Source organism: Chiloscyllium plagiosum, unplaced genomic scaffold (assembly GCF_037043375.1).
Source record: "Chiloscyllium plagiosum isolate Xiang-an unplaced genomic scaffold, Cpla_swu_hap1 HiC_scaffold_9, whole genome shotgun sequence".
Lineage (NCBI taxonomy): Eukaryota > Metazoa > Chordata > Chondrichthyes > Orectolobiformes > Hemiscylliidae > Chiloscyllium > Chiloscyllium plagiosum.
The window spans coordinates 10,195,855-10,217,943 of record NW_028270147.1 but is presented as its reverse complement, the minus strand read 5'-3'; positions in this window follow the sequence as shown (position 1 = coordinate 10,217,943).

Genomic DNA, 22,089 nt, shown 5'->3' with positions numbered 1-22,089 from the left:
GTAAGCCTGGAACAGGACCTCCTGGTTGCAGTAGGCTGGGAGCAAGGAATCCTAATTGCAGTAGGCTGGGAGCAAGGACTCCTGTTGCAGTAGGCCTGAAGCAAGGACACCAGTTGCAGTAGGTTCGGAGCAAGGGCATCTGTTGCAGTAGGCTAGGAGCAAGGAATCCTGTTGCAGTAGGCCTAGAGCGGGGACTACTGGTTGCTGTAGGCCTGGAGCAGGGACTCCTGGTTGATGTAGGCCTGGAGCAGGGACTCTTGGTTGCTGTAGGCTTGGAGCAGGGACTCCTGGTTTCAGTAGGCCTGGAGCAGGGACTCCTGGTTACAGTAGGCTTGGAGCAGGGACTCCTGGTTGCAGTAGGCCTGGAGCAAGGACTCCTGGTTACAGTAGGCTTGGAGCAGGGACTCCTAGTTTCAGTAGGCCTGGAGCAGGGACTCCTGGTTGCTGTAGACAAGAGCAGGGACTCCTGGTTACAGTAGGCTTGGAGCAGGGACTCCTGGTTGCAGTAGGCCTGGAGCAAGGACTCCTGGTTACAGTAGGCTTGGAGCAGGGTCTCCTCGTTTCAGTAGGCCTGGAGCAGGGACTCCTGGTTACAGTAGGCTTGGAGCAGGACTCCTTGTTTCAGTAGGCCTGGAGCAGGGACTCCTGGTTGCAGTAGGCCTGGAGCAGGGACTCCTGGTTGCTGTGGACCAAAGTAGGGACTCCTGGTTACAGTAGGCTTGGAGCAGAGACTCCTCGTTTCAGTAGGCCTGGAGCTGGGACTCCTTGTTGCCAGGTATGTGTAGGGGTCAGCTCAACAGCCAGCAACAGCATTGGTGGCAAGGTGGGCCCAGCAACAAAGAAATGGCACCTGAAGAATGGTGACTCCTATGTTGGTGGGTCCAGCAGTGGAGGGCTCAGGCAGTGGAGGAGGGGAGGCGGTGGCAGGGATGAGGCAGTGGAAGAAAGGAGGCCGCCCAGATGTTGTTGGTGAGCCGGCTCAGGGATCATGGCAGAGGCAGTTTCAGTTATATCTTTTTATTCTTAAAATATTCAAAATGGCGCCAGATTGTGGCAACAGTTGAAGCTTTCCACTGTCCTTCGCTGCATTGTTCACCGTAAAATACAAATGACAATAAATCATTCAACTCAGTCATCCGATAGATTTATTTTATTCTGGTTTTAATATCGTATTTGCCTTCCTCCCACAATCCTTCAAACCTCCCATGAACAGATCCAGATATATATACATAGTCATAAAAAAATGTGTTTGTGTGTGTTTGTGTGAAACAGCCCCCGCACTGTGAATCTCCATTGCAGGTGGCTGATAAAAATTGGAAAGGTTCATCAGCAAACAATTGAATAACATTACACTTGCTCCAGCTGAGGGAAACAAATCAGTCAAGTTGGTAATGAGCGTATTAATAGATTTATTCCAAACAGATCAACTTGAGAGGGAGAGAATATAGTTTGCCTACAGAATTTTGAGGAGTCTTTTTTTTGCTTTTATATTTATTCTTTCAGTGGGGATGCAAGCGTTGCTGACAAGGCCAGCCTCTGTGATGGAATGGTTTTGCTGTTCAGAGTCAACCACGTTGCTCTGGCTCTGGAGTCACCTGTAGGCCAGACCAGGTAAGGAAGGCAGTTTCCTTCCCTAAAAGGGCATTATTGTAGAATCATAGAGACATACAGCACGGAAACAAAGCCTTCAGTCCAACTCGTGCCTGCCGACCAGATACCCTAAATAAATCTAGTCCCATTTGCCAGCATTTGGCCCATAATCCATCTAAAGCCTTCCTATTCATATACCCATCCAGGTGACTTTTAAATGTTGTAACTGTATCAGCCTCCACCACCTCTTCTGGCAGTTCATTCCATACACATACCACTTTCTGCGTGAAAACATTGCCCCTCAAATCCCTTTTAAATCTTTCCCCTCTCATCTTAAACCAATGTCCTCTAGTTTTGGACTTTCGTATCCTGGGAAAAAGTACTTGGCTATTTATGCCTATCCATGTTCCTCACAATTTTATAAACCTCTATAAGCTCACCCCTCAGTCTCCGACGCTCCGAGAAAATATTGAATCAAGTTGGGTTGTAAGACAATCATCAATACTTTTATAGTCACTATTACTAGTATAAGCTTTTAATTCCAGATTTATTGAATTCCACCAAATGTCATGGGTGGATTTGCACCCATGACTCCAAATATTAGCTTGGACCTCTGCAATACCAGTATAGTGGACCCCATTTTATGATGGTTCAATTTTCAAATGCCATCCCAAACGTGGTTTTAAAATTAAAGACCGACATGCAAACATTTCCTGTACTTACAAACTGCTGCTTTCTATTGTCCTGACTTGTGTTCTGACTCGTTCACAAGTCAATTTGCAACAGACTCCGGAATGGAACCCAGGGACTGGTTGTACTATAATCTCATCACGAGAACATGTCTTCCTATTATTATTTTCCTGTTCCCACTTATAGAATGCTGATTGCTTCAGAACCTCAAGCCCTTCACTGAGAACAATGCCACTATCTATATATTCTGGACATATATTTATATTAGTCTCTTGAGGTATTAACACATACCAAAATGCGTTGACATGAATGGATTAGATCAGGCTGGATTAGATGTACTTCGACAGGTCAGGGAATGAGAATGGAAATTGAGGGGTTCCTTCTGATCCACTGCCCACCATCTCTAATTAGCAAATCAAGCATCGATGTGCAATTAACTTGAGGCATTGTGGTGGTTGTGGTGGTGGTGGTGGCTCCCGAACAGAGATGCCAAACAGAGCTCCATAGCCAATTGAGATTTTAGGTCACAGTTAGAGTCATAGAGTCATAGAGATGTACAGCACAGAAACAGAGACTTCGGTCCAACTCATCCATACTGACCAGATATCCCAACCCAATCTAGTCCCATTTGTTAGACCTTGGCCCACATCCTTCCTATTCATATACCCATCCAGTTGCCTTTTAAATTCTACCGTACTGTTATTACAATACTGAATAGATTCACAAACCCTTATCGTTCGCCTGTGTCTGCGTTTTTGTTTTTGCCGCTGTTTACCTATTATTTACTTATCTATGCTACTTAACTCTGTGATCTGCCTGTATTGCTCACAAGACAAAGCTTTTCACTATGTCTCAGTACACATGACAATAAATTCATTTCAAATCATTCAATTTAAATGCTGTAATTGTACCGCCTCCACCACTTCCTCTGGCAGCTCTTTCCATACACACACCACCCTCTGTGTGAGTTAGTCATGGCTCTGGGATTAAAGGTCTTCCCATCCATCACCCACCCACTCACTCACACACATACACTCACACACACACTCACACACTCTCACACACACATACACCTGTTCTCTGAAACATTCTTTATTTTATTTCACTGAAGCTGCAATAAAATGTGCCGACACTGTGTGTCATTCTGCTATAGTCCCAGCACTATCTGTCATAAAGCTCTCCCAACATCTTTCTGGATGCCCAGAGAACACGACAGACATAGAAAATTCACTGAGGAGTGAGTCAATATCTCATTTGTTTTTCATTTCAAGCTTTCCAATTTCCAAGCCTGTTCATCATTTATTGTGGAGACCAACATGAAGACATTGTGATGTGACCCAACACCACCTCACCATTAGCCACCAGTCTTTTCTCAGGGCTGGGTAGGGTATACACATAGAAAGCCTGGGGCAATGTTTGATGCTGGGTATGGAGGGGTTTTCTTGTGAGGAGACATTGAATAGGTTGGGCTTATACTCGTTGGAATTTAGAGAATGAGACAGGATCTTATTGAAACATATGCGATTCTTAGGGGATTTGATCAGGTAGATTGGGAAAGGTTATTTTACTTGTGGGAGAGTCTAGGTCCAGAGGGCATAATCTCAGAGGTTGCCCACTTTAGACAGAGAAGAAGGGAAATTTCTTCTCTCAGAGGATAGTGAATCTGTGGAATTCTTTACCACAGAGAGCTGTCAAGACTGGGTCATTGAGTAGACTTAAGGCTGAAGTAGGCAGATTTTTAATTAGAAACGGGATCAAAGGTCATGGGGATAAGGCAGAAAAATGGAGTTGAGGACTATCATATCATCCGCAATCTCATTGAATGATGATGGGCCAAATGGACTACTTCTCTTCCCACTGTGATGGTTTTGTATTATGGAATGTATGCCATGGCATCATGTGACTGACATGGAGTGGTGGAGATGGATTCAGTCATGGCTACCAATTTAAAAACCCCGCCACCACCTCTGAATCTGTCATTGTTTCTCAGAGAAGATTCAAAAGGTTAAAAAGAGGACACAAATTTCACACAGGCACTGGGACCAGAGTCTGCTGCCTCAGGTACCTGCCATAACCTGTTCCAATCAAATTTCCAGTCCACTGCCACATTCTTAAGGTGAGAAGAGAAAGATTTAACGAAACACATGAGGCAAACTTTTTACACAGAGGGTGGTTCGAGTGTGGAATGAACTTCCTGATGAAGTGGTGGATGTGGGTACAATGACAACATTTAAAAGATATTTGGATAAGTACATGAATCGGAAAGGTTTGGAGGGATATGGGCCAGGAGCAGGCCTGTGGGACTAGCTTGGTTTGGGATTATGTTCGGCACAGACTGGTTGTACTGAAGGGTCTGTTTCTGTGCTGTGTGAATCGATGACTATGAGAAAGTGAGAACTGCAGATGCTGGAGATCAGAGCTGAAAAATGTGTTGCTGGAAAAGCGCAGCAGGTCAGGCAGCATCCAAGGAACAGGAGAATCGATGTTTCGGGCATAAGCCCTTCTTCAAGAATGAGGAGGATGTGCCAAGCAGGCTAAGATAAAAGGTAGGGAGGCGACGTTTCGGGCATAAGCCGTTCTTCAGGAATGAGGAGGGTGTGCCAAGCAGGCTAAGATAAAAGGTAGGGAGGAGGGACTTGGGGGAGGGGCGTTGGGAATGCAATAGGTGGAAGGAGGTTAAGGTGAGGGTGATAGGCCGGAGAGGGGGTGGGGGCGGAGAGGTCGGGAAGAAGATTGCAGGTCAAGAAGGCGGTGCTGAGTCCGAGGGTTGGGGCTGAGATAAGGGGGGGGGAGGGGAAATAAGAAAGCTGGAGAAATCTGCATTCATCCCTTGTGGTTGGAGGGTTCCTAGGCAGAAGATGAGGCGCTCTTCCTCCAGGCGTCATGTTGCCATGGTCTGGCGATGGAGGAGGCCAAGGACCTGCATATCCTTGGCGGAGTGGGAGGGGGAGTTAAAGCCTCCCTACCTTTTATCTTAGCCTGCTTAGCACACCCTCCTCATTCCTGAAGAAGGGCTTATGCCCGAAACGTCGATTCTCCTGCTCCTTGGATGCTGCCTGACCTGCTGCGCTTTTCCAGCAACACATTTTTCAGAATCGACGACGATGTCATTCTATGCAGATGTTGACAATGTCATATCATGTACAGCTGGTCCTTGAGGACAATCAGATCATATAAAAATGTCAGAATTTCAGCTTTAACGTCTATGCATGTTTCATCCTTTTGGAGAGGACATTGTGGCGACAACTCTGGCGAGGCCAGGATTTATCATCTATCCCTAATTGCCCAGAGGGCAGTTAAGAGTTAATGACATTGCTGTGGGTCTGGAGTCACATGTAGGCCAGACCAGGTAAGGATGGCAGATTTCCTTCCATGAAAGACATCAGCAAATGAGATGGGTTTTTCCAATAATAACCAATGGTTTTGTGGTCATCATTAGACTCTTTTAATTCCATCTTCCATGACAGGATTTGAACCCATGTCCCCAGGATATGACCTGGGTCCTGGATTAATAGACCAATGATAATATCATTCTGCCATCGCCTCCCCAGTGATGGAAGGAAACCCGCCATACTTTATGGGCCTTAACCTACATGTAACTCCAGACCTCCAGCTGACTGTGGCTGACTTTTAACTGCCCTCCATGTGATTGGGGTAATTTAGAGAAATGTGAGGTGCTGTATTTTTGGAAGGTAAATCAGGCTAGGAGTTATACACTTAATGGGAAAGTCCTAGGGAGTGTTTGGAATAAAGAGAATTTGGAGCGGAGGTTCATAGTTCCTTGAAAGTGGATAGGATAGTGATCAAGGCATTTGGTGCACCTGTCTTTATTGGTCAGTGCATTGAGTACAGGGTTTGGGAGGTCATGTTTCACAGGACATTAGTGTGGCCACTTTTGGAATACTGCGTGCAATCCTGGTCTCTGGTTTTGAAGCTTGAAAGGGTTCAGAAAAGATTTACAAGGATGTTGCCAGGGTTGGAGGGATTGAGTTATAGGGAGAGGCTGAATAGGCTGGGGCTGTTTTCCCTGGAGCGTCGGAGGCTGAGGAGTGACTTTAAAGAGGTTTATAAAATCATGAGGGACATGAATCTGGTGAATAGCCAACGTCTTTTCCCCAGGTAGTGGAGTCCAAAACTAGAGGGCATGGGTTTAAGGTGAGAGGGGGAAGATTTAAAAGGGATCCAAGAGGCAACTTTTTCACACAGAGAGTGGTGCGTGTATGGAATGAGTTGCTGGAGGAAATGGTGGAGGCTGGTACAATTACAACATTTAAAAGGCATCTGGATGGGTATATGAATAGAAGGGTTTAGAGGGATATGGGCAAAGTGATGGCAAATGGGACTAGATTGGGTTGGGATATCTGGTCGATATGGATGAGTTGGACCGAAGGGTCAGTTTCCTTGCTGTACATCTCTATGACTCCATGACTCTAATGAACGTTTGCCATATACCATGAATAGTTTAGCAAAATTATAGGCTTTGAAGCACAGTTGGGAAATTCTGAGAATTTGAAGGGCACTTTACAGATGCAAAGCCTTATTCCTAATGCACGCTTTGGTGATAGCAAGGAGCAGCTTCAGACTTAATGAACGCGTTGCCTCAGACCAGATGGTCGGAGGTGAGTGTAGACTGAAGCATGTGGTGAGCCTTTTAATAAGGGATGTGTGACAATGCAGAGGATAAGGAAACAACTGAAAGACATGTGCAAGAAATGGCATCCTTAATTAGAGAAGGGACATAGTGTGAATTAGTTATATTAAAAAAACATGCTCATCAGCTGAAGCCACAGGGCAGATAAAGCAAGTAATGAAGTTTAAGTGCAGAACGCATTCGACACGCAAATGCTGATAGTCACAGCTGATGGATATTTAACAGTTTTTTTGTCCAGCATGAATTAGCAAGGGCCCCGCAGACATAATAAAGCTCACATCAGCTTCCCATGTCCATGTTGTGTTACGACTTGCAACCAAAAGTGCCTCATCTGTGCTTTTCAAATTGCCCATCAACTCTTGTCCAAAAGGGTGTGGGGTGGTGAAATTGAGAAATTTCTTAGAAGGGTCTCAGAGTTTCCAAGCGACTCACAGTTTGAGAGAGTAGTCTAAGCAATTGCTTCCTCAAAATATTTCTTTTAAGAAGTGAACCATCTCCCTGGAGTAGGTTATAAAGTGCACGGGTGGTCCAGAGATCCAGCGTCCGCTGCACAGGATAACGTCAAGCCCAAATTGTGGAGTACTGCAGGCTTGGACCCCCAGCATTTATCATTGAATCCCTACAGTGTGGAAGCAGGGCATTTGGCCCAGCAAGTCCACACTGATCCTCTGAAGAGCATCCCACCCAGACCCACCCCATCCCTGTAACCTTGCATTTTCCATGGCTAATCCACCTACCCTGCACACTACAGGCGATTTAGCATGGCCAATTGACCCTAACCTGCACATCTTTGGACTGTGGGAGGACACCGGAGCTCCCAGAAGAAACCCAGAGGATGTGCAAACTTCACACAGTCGTCTGAGGGTGAAATCAAACCTGGGTCTCTGGCACTGTGAGATAGCAGCTAACCACTGAGCCACCAGCTGTCCTTTACAATAGGAATAATTCCAGAATTACATCTGGCTATGAATCCAGAGAGATGCCGTCTTTTTCCAGTCATGTGGGGTGGTGCATGGCCTGATCTCATCCAAAATTCTATCATCTTTGCCTGAACTCATACCAGTCTCCTTCGCCAACCACCTCTCTGTTCACCGATGTACACTGGATCTAAGTCCTGCAACACTTTCCATTTCTAATGCCCCATCGCCATGTTTCAACTGAACATATCTGGTGGCATTTCTTGAGGAGGTAACCAATTATTTGCATGTGGCACTGATGTATTTGATATAGACTTTAGCAAGGCCTTTAACATGGTCCCACATGGGAAACTGATAAAAAAGGTAAAAGTTCATGGGATCCATAGTAACTTGACAAGTTGAATCCAAAGATGGCTTGGTGACAAGAGACCCAGGGTGGTGGTAGAAGGCTGTTTGTGTGACTGGAGCCCAGTGTGCAGTAGAGTGTCACAGGGATTAGTACTGAGTCCGTTATTGTTCATGATATTTATGAATGATGTAGATGAGTATGTGGGGAGGATGATATGTAAGTTTGTGAATAACACAATGATTGGCTGAATGGTTGACAGTGAGAATAAAGGTGCTAGATTACAGGAGCAAATAAGCGGATTGGTCAGTTGGGCAGATCAGTTGCAGATGGAATTGAACTGTGATAAATGTGATGGGATGCACTTTGGAAGAAGGGACAGGGTAAGAGATTACTCCATGAATTACGGGACACCAGGAAGCTCAGAGAAATGGAGTGATCTTGTGCTTAAACAAGGATACGTTTTTATTGTCCCCTGGGTTGTGGGCAGTGCTGGCTGTCCTGCATTTATTTGACTGTCTCTAGTTGCCCCTGAGAAGGATGTTGTAGATGCAGTCCTCACTTTCTCCTCCTGTTTTCCTCTCCTATACAAGATCTTGGAGGCCCTATTGTTTCTAACCTTTAAAGAGGAGTGTGGCAGTAATTTTCATCATGAGCAGCACAGTGAGCCCATCCTACAGAATCAAATGCTCAGCATCAGACAAGCCCCTTCCTAATGCTTTGCATTTCAATGAGATCACCTCTCCTTCCTCCACCCACAGGAATGAAGCCAGTATATATACCAGTTGTTGTTTGTGCAAACAAAGACAATCAGCCTGAACAGACTTCAATGATCTCGGCTTCAAACATATTCCAATCTTGAAAAAGTCCGAGCACTGCTAAGCTGTCTTTTTTGAAGGAAGCAATGCAAGCAGCCTCTGTCCAGGTGGAAATAGCAACTTCAGGAACAGTGTAATTGAGATACGAGATGCTGTCATTGAGAATGGTCTGATGGCATGAGTCCTGCAGTTTCTGGAGAAGTCACTGAGAGGGGGACCTGAAGCATCAATCACAAAAGGTCTATAGGATATCAATCATTCCAAGGATTCCTTCCTCTATCACAGATTAAAAGTGAAGAAAATACACACTGTGTGAGCACAAGGTGGAACAAAGACAGTTGGTATTTAATGGTGAAAGGTGGAAGATTTGTTGACAAGAGTCATAGAGTCTGTGAAGCTTCAGATTGAGGAATTTGTTTATTGATGACTGCAACACAGCTCTGGGGATGGTGTTTTCCACCCTGGCGATTGTACTAACTGAGTAACTCACTTCCTGGTTTCCCCAAAGCCTGTCCACCATAAACAAGGCAGAAGTCAGGAGTGTCACGGAATACTCCCCACTTACCTGAATGGGTGCAACCCCAACAACATTCGAGAAGCTTGACACCATCCAGGACAAAGCAGTCCTCACTTGATTGACACCACATCCACGAGCATCCACTCCCTCATCACTGACATTTAGTAGCAGTGGAGTTTACCATCTCCAAGATGCACTGCAGAAATTCATCAAATCTCCTTAGACAACAACTTCCACACATTCCTGATGAAGAGCTTATGCTCAAAACATTGACTCTCCTGCTCCTTGGATGCTGCCTGACTGACTGTGCTTTTCCAGCACCACACTTTTTGACAACTTCCACACATATGTCCACTGCCATTTAGAAGATCAAGTAGACAGGCAGGGGCTTGGAAGAACACAGCAAGCCAGGAAGCATCAGGGGGTACAGAAGTCAACGTTTCGGGTGTAACCCTTCTTCAGGACTGGGGGTTGCTGGGGAGGAGCTGCAGAAAAAGGGGGTGATGGGGGCAGGGTGGTGAAGTGGGGATAGGTGAAGACAGGTAGAGGGTATGACCTGGTTGGTCAATGGGAGGAATGAATCCGGTTGGTGGCAGGGAGCGGTGGAAAGGAAGGGGACGGGCTGGGAAGGGAGATGGGGGATGGGAAGGGAGGTTATTTGAAATTGGAGAATTTAATGTTGAGTCCTCTGGGCTCTAGGGTGCCCAGGTGGAACACCACCACCTGAAAGTTCTCTTCCATCCTGACTTGGAAATATATCAGCATTCCTTCAGTGTCACTGGGTCAAAACCTAGGAACTTCCTGAATGACAACATTGTGAGTCAACCCACAACAGGTGGACTTCAGTGGTTCAAGGAGACAGTTCACTACCACCTTCTCAAGGGCAACTAGGGACAGACAAAAAATGCTGGCTCAGCCAGCGACGCCCACATCCTGTGAATGAAATTTTTAAAATGTATGAGGGGGTTTATACATTTTATAGTAATAATGGACTCTGCCACCAGTGATTTCATGATGACATCTGGTCAGAGGGAAGAAGGACTCGAGTGGGTAATGCTCCCAATGGTGCCCTCCCTTACCCTGTCTGTAAATACTGTTAGACTGAATAAAACCTATTGAAGTTCACAGTCTTGAGCTGGAGCAGCCTTATACACAACCTGACCAAAAATAATTGCACTGGCCTTTGTAGATTTGAACTCACTTACTTCAGATCAGACCACACCATTTCCCTGCAACCATCTCTTCTTTATAGTCTCTTGAGCTATTATTGGTCAGCTTAGCTGGTAAGACCTCACTGATATAAATCTAAACGATATCAAATATTGCTGTAACGTCCAGTAAGGTTAGTCTGGAAAGGTAGGTTTGCTGGCCTTTCTTTTTTATTGCTTGTTAATGACCCATAAGGCACAGCAGAGAGCAGAGTATGTGGTATTGTGTTAGCCTCTCGGGAGCAGAATTTGATTCCAGCTCAGTCAATAGGGCAAGAGCAATCTTGTGCTGATGACAGTCAAGTGTCACCAAATGAAATAAGTTGTTGTTGCTTTTAGCATCGTCCCAGGCAAATACCGCCTGACAGCATCATTTATTTCAACAAGTCTCAGCCAGGGCAATATTTGAAGGCAGGCTTTTGTGTTATTTGGAACAGCCCCAGTCTTACAGCGTTCCATGAAAAGAGTCCAGTTCCCAAGCATTTTGAAATGTTATCTTCTGCCTTGACTGAGCACAGTGGATTATATTCTCGCAGACCGTGACTGTGAAAAAAATCACTAACTCAAAAGGGTGACATGAGTTCTTTTTCTGAAGCAGGAAAGCACATTTCCACAAAGTGGCTATTGCTGGCAAGGACGATGCTTGTTATCCATCTGTCCAACAGAAACTGGAGACAGACCAATAGCTTGAAGTATAGGCTTGAGGTCTTCTCAGGAGATTTGAGTCAAGCAGGTTGGTTTGTTTGGCTGGAGTCACACCAGGCAAGGAGGATCAGTTGTCCTTCACAATAGGGTGTCAGTGACCCAACTGAGGGGCTTTCTAAGAGTTGGACAACTTCTCGGTCACTTTTTCGAACACCAGCTTTTCATTTCAGATTCAGCCTGCATTCCCTGGATAATTTGCCCAATCTTGTGCCCATTCACTCTCATTCTCTTCGTTGCAGCAGGTAGAATCATAGAATTCCAATAATGTGGAGGCAGGCTATTCAGCCCATTGAGTCTACATCAATCCTCCAAAGAGCATCCCACCTATACCCACGCCCCTGTGACCTTATATTTCCCATGGCTAACCCATCTAGCCTGTACATTTCTGAACACTACAGACAATTTATCACAGTATTCTCTATTATCTGAATTTAACTCAGAGATTGCTATCATGATGCCAGCCAAGAATTTGTTCGATAATTCCTCCACCATTGCATACTGAAAGCATAGGACTCTTTCGGCACAATGGTATTGCGATTACTTCCGAGCTAGGAGGATGTTGTTAAACTCCCACATGCTCCAGAGATATGTCATAACATGTCTGAACAGGTTGATTAAGAAATACCATCCTCAATTTGCCTTTCCATAGAAATGGGAGATCACAGAATTGGTCTGGTGTAAAGGAGGCCATTCAGCACTTAGTAGCTACACCAGTTCTGCTAGCCAATGCCAATCTCCAGCCTTTTCCCCATTTCCCTGCCCACTACTTCTACTCAAATAATCATCCAAAGATGAAGAGTTATCAAGACTAAACATTAGCTTGTTTTCTCTCCGTGGATGATGCCTGACCCGCTGTAATCTCCAGCATTTTGTGTTTTCTGTAGATTCCAGCATCTGTAGTAATTCACTCGTCCAGTCATCCAATATCTTCTTCAATGCCTCAATTGAACCTGCCTCCACCACACTTCCAGGCAGTACACTCCATACCTTCACCACTTGCTGGGTGAAAAGATTTTTTTCTCTCACATTGCCCTTGCTTTGTTTGCACATCACTTTAAATCCATGCCCTCTCACTCTTTGTTCTTTTACCAGTGGGATCAGCTTGACTGTATGCATTCCATCTCAACCATTTTTGATTTTGAAAACCTCTCTCAAATCTCCTCTTAGCCCTCTCTCCAGGGAAAACATTCTCAACTTCTTCAATCTATCCTCATAACTGAGGGTTTTCATTCGTGGAACCATTCCAGTAAAGCGCTTCTGCACTCTCTCCAGTGTGTTCACATCTTCCCTATAATGTGTCGCATGAAATGTAAAATGTAGTTTATCTTGAAGCAGTGTCACTGATTTACCTGAGCTATTTATAATTTTATGCCTCAGCACTGTTTGTGTCAGTTGTTTGTTTATTTATGCGGTGTGTGCGTAGTCACAGAGCCAAGCAAAGTCTTGTCCGTGGCGAGACAGGATTCTTCAAGCCCATCTGCAGGCTTAGTCAGTGGACTGTCCACACTGATGGGAATGCTTGCTTCGGCCGCAGGCTGAATGGCCTTGGAAACTTCGCTGAGTCCAGAAACCTGGTCAGTCCCCAAAAGGTCTTACCCCACTGTAGCTGTGAGCAGTAAACATTGGGAGGTCTACCAGTTAGATCACGGTGGTTAGAGCACAGTGGTTAGCACTGCTGCCTCACCCGGAGACCCAGGTTCAATTCCCACCTCAGACAACTGCCTGTGTGGAGTTTGCACATTCTCCCAGTGTCTGCATGGGTTTCCTCCGGGTGCTCCGGTTTCCTCCCACAGTCCAAAAACGCGCAGGTCAGGTGAATTGGCCGTGCTAAATTGCCTGTAGTGTTAGGTGAAGGGATAAATGTAGGAGCATGGGTCTGGGTGGGTTGCTCTTCAGAGTGTCGGTGTGGACTTGTTGGACTGAAGGGCCTGTTTCCACACTGTAGGGATTCTGTGATTCCACAAGGGGCGGCATAGTGGCTCAGTGGTTAGCACTGCTGCCTCACAGCACCAGGGTCCCAGGTTCAATTCCAGCCTCAGGCGACTGTCTGGAGTTTGCACATTCTCCCCGTTTCTGTGTGGGTTTCCTCTGGGTGCTCTGATTCCCTCCCACAATCCAAAGATGTGCAGGTCAGGTGAACTGGCCATGTTAAATTGTCCATAGTTGTTAGGTGCATTAGTCAGTGGGGGGTGGGTTACTCTTTGGAGGGTTGGTGTGGACTTGTTGGGCTGAAGGGCCTGTTTCCACACTGTAGGGAATCTAATCTAATCTAAAAATGGAATGGATGGAATGTGGAGCTGGAAAGGCACAGCAGATCATTACTAGAGGAGCAGGAGAGTTGATGTTTCAAGTCCGGACCCTTCATCAGGGTTAGGGAGGGGGAGAGGAGTTGGGAAATAAGTAGTGGGAGGGGCTGGGGGAAAGGTAGTTGGTATGGCAATAGGTGGATGCAGGTAGGGAGTTATTGTGATTGGTCTTTGGGAAGAGTGGAACAAATAGGTGGGAAATAAGATGAACAGGTTAGAAGAGGTCAGAGAGGCGGGGAGTTGAGGAAGGGCTAGACATGAGATGCGATTGGGAGTGGGAGTGGGGAGATTTTGAAGATGGCCATTGAGCCGTAAGCTCCCGAGGAGGATTACGAGGTGCTGTTTCTCTAGTTTGCGTGTGGCCCTGTTTTGGAAATAATGCCTTTAACCACCTTGGGTGATGGAAGGAAAGGCATGCTGTCAGTGCATGGAGGAGGTCAATGGAAAATCGCAGAGCTGGTTAAACTAGACTGGAGTAGTTTCCCTATTAATTTTTAATTTGTTCGTGATATCCCCTCCCTCAGCGCATTGCAGGTCTATTTACAACACATGGACTGCAGCAGTTCAAGGCAGGTCACCCCCACCTTCCCAACTACGGACAGGCAATAAATGATAACCAGCTAGAGACACCCACAAGTTAAAAAAAAGAGTTAAAAAAAAAAAGAGTTTAAAAAGTTGTAGGCATTACTATCTGGGCCAGAATTTATTGCCCATCCCTTGTTGTCTTTTGATTGAATGGCTCATTAGGGCTGTTTTAAAGATTGGTTCGAGACAACCACATTGTTGTGGATCTGAAGTCACATGTAGGAGGAAGTGAGGACTGCAGATGCTGGGATCAGAGTCAAAATGTGTGGCACTGCGAAAGCACAGCAGGTCAGGCAGCATCTGGGGAGCAGGAGAGTTGACACTTTGAAAATTAGCTCTTCATCAGGAGCTTATGCTCGAAACATCTAGTCTCCTGCTTCTCAGATGCTGCCTGGCTGACTGCTTTTCCAGCACCACATTTTTTGACTCTGAAGTCACATGTAGGCCAGACAAAATAAGGATGGCAGACTTCCTTTTCAAAAAGACACTGTTGAACTAGATGGGTCTTTAACTCCAAAATTTTAAGTTATTAAATTCAACTTTCACCATCTGCCATTTGAGATTTGAACCCATAGCTCAAAACATTAGCTTGGCTAATGATTGTAATGAGGTCAGCTAGGTGGAACTTAGAAATTATGAGTTCAGGGCATTGGGGCTGTTAGTCTCATCTAATCGGAGCCCTAGCTGACAGATATAAACAGAAGTGTCTGGTGGTGGAACGCAAATAAAGATTTACATACGTGTTGTTCTTCACCATGTCCTACAGCTGCACACACACACACACAACGTGGTTGCTGGGGTAAAATAAACACTACCACTGCTGGGCAATAGCATGGGGGAATATTTTAAAAATAATAAACAGGCATGTCAGAGGTTCTGTTCATCTGGGAGCTGGATCAGTGTCAAGGACTTGCCACATGTAAAGGAAGGGTGACATGGTGATGGGATACCAGCCCCTCTGGAGATTAGATTAGATTACTTAGAGTGTGGAAACAGGCCCTTCGGCCCAATAAGTCCACACCGACCCACAAACACACCCATTCCCCTACATTTACCCCTTCACCTAACGCTTCGGGCAATTTAGCATGGCCAATTCACCTAACCTGCACGTTTTTGGACTGTGGGAGGAAACCGGAGCACCCAGAGGAAACCCACGCAGACACTGGGAGAATGTACAAACTCCACACAGTCAGTCGCCTGAGGCGGGAATTGAACCCGGGTCTCTGGCGCTGTGAGGCAACAGTGCTAACCACTGTGCCGCCCATGTTTCATCTGGGGTTCTGGATTACTCAGTAAATTTGTCATCGATCCAGAGAACCATAGGCCTGCAGTCTCCTTGGGGAAAGAGAGGGGGAAAAGAGAGGGGGGGGAAAGAGAGGGGGGGGAAAAGAGAGGGGGGGGAAAAGAGAGGGGGGGGAAAGAGAGGGGGGGGAAAGAGAGGGGGGGGAAAGAGAGGGGGGGGAAAGAGAGGGGGGGAAAGAGAGGGGGGGAAAGAGAGGGGGGGAAAGAGAGGGGGGGAAAGAGAGGGGGGGGAAAGAGAGGGGGGGGAAAGAGAGGGGGGGAAAGAGAGGGGGGGGAAAGAGAGGGGGGGGAAAGAGAGGGGGGGAAAGAGAGGGGGGGAAGAGAGGGGGGGAAAGAGAGGGGGGGAAAGAGAGGGGGGAAAGAGAGGGGGGAAAGAGAGGGGGAAGAGGAAGAGAGGGAGAGAGAGGGGACTGGTGATGTTCTAACTTAAAGGTCACCATGCCTCAGGTGAGGGGAAAGGTTGGGAAGGAGATTCATTCATGGTAGCCTCAGCCAGAGCAGGAATGAAGCCCATGTCTGCATTGCAAATCAGTCATCCAAACAACTGAGCTAATATTTTGAGTTGCTATGCCAGTGACCTTACCACCATGACACTGCGCTCCCACAATAACCTTTCCGCGTATTGATGGTCAGTGTTGCTTTGGACTGGAAGACTTTGCTCCGTGTGAAGCAGTTAGAATCATAGGATTCTTACAGTTTGAAAGCAGGCCATTCGGCCCCTACGCCTACACAAACCCTCCAAAGAGCAGCCCACCCAGACCCACACCCTTATCCTGCCCTCTAACCCTGCAAAGCCCATGGCCTGCACATCCCTGGATACTATGGACAATTTAACATAGCCAACCTTTGGACTGTGGGGGGAAACCAGAGCACCGGGAGGAAACCCACGTGGACGTGGGGAGAATGTGCAAACTCCATGCAGTTCATTTCTATGAGAGAAGACCACAGCCATCCAAAGACTATCAAGAGCATTATAGGAAGTGTACAAAGCAGTTGGAGGAGCTCAGGGTTCCATCTTAACATTGCCAATTCAGTATAATATTTAGTTTGTTTATTCTCTTCTGACAACCAGCAGCTACAAAACGAGAGACAAATTTCTGAGCTGTTTCTTTCAAGATCATTTTGAAATTGTGGTGGTGATTTTCTCTAATAGGCCAAGGGTTTTGCATCGGGGCCTCATTTATTCATGTACAGCAAAGTGTCCAAAGTGTTTATGTTGACCCGAAGCAAGTCTGATGTACAGGTGCTTAGCATGCAAAAAATGTTCCGTCTTTCAGCACTGTCAAAATCTACACTAATGAGCAAAGAACAAGGCCATTATAAATAGACATTCCAAGTAAGATGTGCAGTAGTCAAGGGCTGAACTAATCACTGCCTACATTAATTACTAATAACACACACCTGCACTTCATTATTCCTTAATTAATCCACTTTGGACACCTTGCAAGTCTTGGAAAATGGCTACCACATAGGTCACAATGCAAAACGTCTTCAAAAGTATGTATTTTCTCTTTCTGATGCTTATTAAATTGATTGTGTACCAACTTATTCCAACAAAAATTTGTGAAGATTCAGTTTGACATTGGCTGGTTTGGGACAAGCAACTTTATAAATGCTAGAAGAGCTGTCCTTTTTTTTAAGTTCACTCATGGGATGTGGGTATCACTGGCTGGGCCAGCATTTATTGCCCAGAGGGCAGTTTAGTCTTTCCATCTAGAAGCCATAGGTGACAGATATATGGGAAATCCGCCACCTGCAAATTCACCTCCAAGACATTCACCATCCTCACTTGGAACTATATCACCGTTCCTTCACTGTTGCTGGGTCAAAATCCTGGAATTCCCTCCCCAATACATTGTGGGTCAACACATAGCAGGTGGACCGCAGCAGTGAAAGGAGGCAGCTTCTCCAGGGGCAACTAAGGATGGGTGATAAGTGCTAGCTCAGCCAGCAACACCCACATTCAGTGAATGAATTTTTAAAAAAGCTTAGGAGTTAATCCCATTGCTGCAGAAATGGAATCATCTGGAGACCAAGCCAGGTAAGAACAGTGGGTTCCTTCCCTAAAGGACATTAGTGGACCAGATGGGTTTTTCTGACAATGCACAACAGTTCATAGTTATCATTTGACTTTTAATTTCAGATTTGTTATTAAATTCAGATTCCACCTTGGCAGGAGTTGAACTCAGGTTCCCAGACATTACCTGGGTGTCTGGGATTAATAGTCTTATGATAATACCTGTAAAATGTGTTGCTGAAAAAGCACAGGTCAGGCAGCATTCAAGGAGCAGGAGAATCAACGTTTCGGGCATGAGTCCTTCTTCAGGAAGAAGGGCTCATGCCAGAAACGTCGATCCTCCTGCTCCTTGGATGCTGCCTGATCTGCTGCGCTTTTCCAGCAACACATTTTCAGCTCTGATCTGCAGTCCTCACTTTCTCCTTCCTGATAATACCACAAGGCCTTCACCTCTAAATATGACTTTTTCTTGCATTCAGTTCTGGTGTCATTGCCATAAGAAAGATGTTAAACGTAGAACATAGAACAGTGCAGCACAGTACAGGCCCTTCAGCCCTTGATGTTGTGCTGACCTGAATGTTCAAGGAATGAGATTTAGTTCTTGGGGCTAAAGAGATCGAAGGATTATGAGGAGAAAGCAGGAACAGGGGAGTGAGTTGGATGATCAACCATGACCCATTTGAATGACAGTGCGGGCTGAACAGGCCAAATGGCCTACTCCTATTTTCTATGATTCGAATTGATTCCTCGACATGTATGCTCCTAACGAAATCTCACAGCTCTCACAATGCACTGAGAAACCAGACTTGAAAAAAGGCAAAACCCCTGATCAAAGTGGGTCAGCTGTGCATTTTGGAAGATACAAAAGTGCTCAAGTTGGGTTTTCCAGAGGCCACATTAAATTGTTTGCCTTCTCCTGATCACAATCCAGTATCATGATGAAAGGCACCCCGTACTGAGGGCATGGGGAGGCTAAGGAATTCATCGTAAGGCTACCATCACATCAATCTGCTCTTGCCGTTAATATCTGGATCTGTATGGATGGAGTTCTATTTTTGCACACCCTTTTTTAATCAGAGCAAGGGGGACTTTGAGCAGTATCTGAAGAAAATTATTGAAGCAAGTAACTGCTGTGGTATTTTCAACTGAGCGAGGTGTTGTTGGGGTGAGCAGTGAGGTGGGAAAATAATTTGTTAAGAGGCCTCCCTGACAAAATGATTGAACACGTCTTTATTTTTCCCCACAGTATACCAGCATAAGGGTTTGAAAAACTAGTGCTTACTATAACATGTTGACTGAGATGTCAGAAACAGGGGAAAGGGTTTGTGGTAGTTGACCTGATAGGATTATAAATTGACCAGGATTAAACAGTACCAGAGCAGTTTTGTGAAACTAATAATGTCCATAGATCACTGAAAGTATTTAAAGAGAAGGTAGATGAATTTTTGAAAAATTGAGATACTGTGTGTTATGAGATGCTGACACAAAAGAGGAGTTGAAGTCTGTAGCAGATCAGCCATGATCTTATAGAATAGTCAAGGGCTGAATGGCCTACTCCTGTTTCTATTTCTAATTTTTTCTGTACTTCTGGCTAGACATCCAAGTTCAGCTTTCTCCCTCAGTATCTGATGGTCATAGAGTTATGTCGTAAGTAAATATAGCCGGATATTTCAAACGGAGAGCAAAAATAATTATTCTTTTAAGTCATTGACAAAACTGGCTTTGAACATAGGGGGAAAAAGTGAGTTCTGCAGATGCTGGAGATCCGAGTCATTCCTGAGGAAGAGCTTATGCCTGACTGGCTGTGCTTTTCCAGTGCCACACCTTTTGACTTTGACACATTGAGTCCTGTAATATCTCACACAGCAGTAACCCTAACCCCAAACTCAATGACTTCATATAAGTTTTATTTACAATGAGGGCACTAAATTCTTATTATATGTTCAACACAGTTCATGGTGTTTAATTGGAGAACTGTATCCCAAGTCCCAGGACAATTCCTGTGTATAGACCTTGACCTTGAATGTGTCTAATGCCACCAGCTGGATTTTTTTTCCCCTAAACAACCTGTTCAAAGCTGCTATCATGCACCTCTGGAGCAGGTGGGATTTGACCTCTGGCCAACCTGGCTCAGAGATAGGACACTATCACTGCACCGTAATGCTACAAGTTTCAACATTGGCCTCCTATAGCTTCATCTGAACCTTGTAATGTGGAGCATTTGCAATCAATTGCAGTCTGGCTTGCTGTGGTCATGCTTATGGTTCACTTTCTCTGTTAGATTCCGATTGCAAATTAGGGATAATTAATAATGTGTGCACATCTGCTTGTTTGATTTTTTTGCCAAAACAGGAAACTAACTAAGTAAACCCAGCTGTTCCTTGCATCGCAAAAAAAACAAAATGGTAGCTGGAAAAAATGGTGATTGGATTGGGAGTCTTTAGCTTTTACAGTTCTTTTTGGTGGGTGGGCGAGCGTTTATGACAAGAGCATGCTCTTGTGTCTTTGTGTGTTACAGGTGTATCGTAGAAACTGGGAAATTTTACACATTTATGGCACTGAAAGTGGCTACTCAGCCCATCATGTCATGCTGGCCAATAAGCAGCTATTCAGAATATTCCCACATTCCAACTTTTAGCCTATAGCGTGCGACATTTCAGTTGGACACCCAAATGTGTACATTATTTTTATATATAACATAAGAACTAGGAGCAGGAGTAGGCAATTCAGACCTTCAATCAAGTCTGCTCTGCCACTCAATATGATCATGGCTGATCTCATCTCCACCTCAACTCCATTCTCCTGCTCATACCCCATTACCCGTCAACCCATTGCTAATTAAGAACCTATCTTCTTTAATTTACTCAATGCCCGAGCATCGGCCGCACTCAGATTGTGAATTCCACAGATTCATGACCCTTTGAGAGAAGTAATTTCCCTCAAAATCTGCCAACCCCTAGCCTCAAACTAGGACTTTAAGTTTAGATTACCCCAGAAGAGGAAGCCTCCTTTCTATGTATACTTTTTCAATCCGCTTTATTATCTTACGTATCTCAATTAGATCTCCTCTCATTCTTCTGAACTCTATCAAGTGCAGACCTAAATTGCTCAATCTTTCTTCATAAAACAAACCTCTCATCTCTGGAGATAATCTCGTGAACCTCCTCTGAAATGCCTCCCATACAACTCCATCTCTCAAGTCACGGGACCCCCAAAGTTGTAAGCAATATTCCAGATGTAGTCTTACGAATGCCATGTACAGTTTTAGCAACACTTCAGTACTGACATTCTCTATTTTATTTGCAATAGATGACAATATTGTATTTGCTTTCCTTATTATCTTTGTACCTGCATACTAGTCTTCTGCAAATCTTTGTGGGCTTGCAGCTTTTTCTAAGTGTAGGCATCTAAGCACATGTTATTACCCAAGGCTGGTGCTGGTGCGTGCGTGAGAACTTTTTACATTTTGGAACAATTAGAGTGTTCAGGTCAGAGTTCTTTCTTGTGAAAGGTAACAATAAATAAGGTGGAAAGGTAGAAAAATAGTCTTGAGTTAGGATCTACAATAGAGTCATAGATATCTCCAACACAGACCTTCAGCTCATTGTGTCTGCACCAGTGAAAACAAACTATCTAACCATTTTAATCCCATTTTCCAGCACTTGACCCACATCCTTGTGTGTATTGGTATTGCAAATGCACATCGAGATACTTCATCCATGTGATGAGGGTTTCTGTCTCTATCACCCCTTCAGGCAGTGAGTTCCATATTCCCATCACTAGGTGAAAAAATATTTCCTCGCATTTTCAACTCCTTCCATAGGCCTAACCTCCTTGTCTCTTCAACCTCTTTCTACAGCCTTCTGAGCTCTCTGCACATCTTGAGTTCTACTCGTGTGCATTGATGACTTTTATTTCATTTTCAACTCCGCAGTCGGTGGGCCTGCATTCAGCTATCTCCAACCCTTTCACCTTTGTAGACTGAGAGTTATGGAGTCAGAGTCATTGAAACAGACCCTTCGGTCCAACTAGTCCATGCCGACCATCATCCCAAACTAAACTCGTCCCATCTGCCCTGCGCTTGCCCCATCTTGCTCCAAACGTTTCTTATTCATGTACTTATCTAAAAACCTTATGAATATTGTAACCGTATCCCCATCCATCTTGTCCTCTGGAAGTTCATTCATCACGTGAACCACTCTTTGGAAAAAAATGTCCCTTGTGCCTTTAAAATTTCTCTTTTCCCACAGGTGGGGGTTTTGATGACTATATTTCTAAGGTGGGAGAAGAAACCGGTCATTCACCTTATCTATACCTCTCATGATTTTCTAAACATCAGGTCACCTCTCAACCTCCTGTGCTCCAGTGCAAAATGTCCCAGCCTCTCCCTATAACTCAAACCTTCCATTCTTTAAGATTTCCCTTCAGAATTACATT